The sequence below is a fragment of the Orycteropus afer genome, unplaced genomic scaffold (genome assembly GCF_000298275.1).
Source record: "Orycteropus afer afer isolate SDZICR_OR568_19922 unplaced genomic scaffold, OryAfe1.0 scaffold00713, whole genome shotgun sequence".
Taxonomy (NCBI): Eukaryota; Metazoa; Chordata; class Mammalia; order Tubulidentata; family Orycteropodidae; genus Orycteropus; species Orycteropus afer.
In genome coordinates, this window is record NW_006922300.1 from 774,978 (window position 1) to 775,626 (window position 649).

The window sequence follows — 649 nt, forward strand, 5'->3', positions numbered from 1 at the left end:
CCATGCACTTTCCTACCCGTCTCGGGCCAGGATCACACACGCACAACCACACAGCTGACTTGCACGCAGGACAGCTGGAATCTTCAGTTTTGCCCGTGAAAATCAGAGCTAGAAATTCACACTCCTTGGCTAAAGGGCGAAGAGGCCGGGTGGCCAAAGGGCAGGTGTGATAAGGAGAGGCTGGGAGGGCTGTGTTCTTTTTAGAAATATACAAGCAAATATCGCACTCTCTCAAGTTTTTATAAAATGTGCAAAATACAAGGCTCGTTCGCTCACAGGCACAAGCCGCACCTGGTGTTCACCTTTGCTAAGAGACAGAGCTCTCGCTGTGCGCGCCAGACACGCATCCGCACACTCAAGCACACGCAACCGACAGCCCTGGTGATTGGCGCAGGAACCAGAAGGTTGCCATTCCTGTTCTAGAAGGTTCTGTTGCTGGCTGGCTCTCTAGAACAGGAATGGGGGAGGGTCTAGCCTAGCTGCAATCTTGGCCTTGGTCACTGCCCCTCCCTCACTCCCCTCGTCACCCTCCCCTCTCCTCCGGGTCCCCAGGCCACCTCTGCTGGTTCTGGGGCGATAGGCCCCCAAGGGCGGGCATGTTGCAGGGGCTGAGCCCGGAGAGACAGGGTGGGCCGGCAGGGTTTCCTAG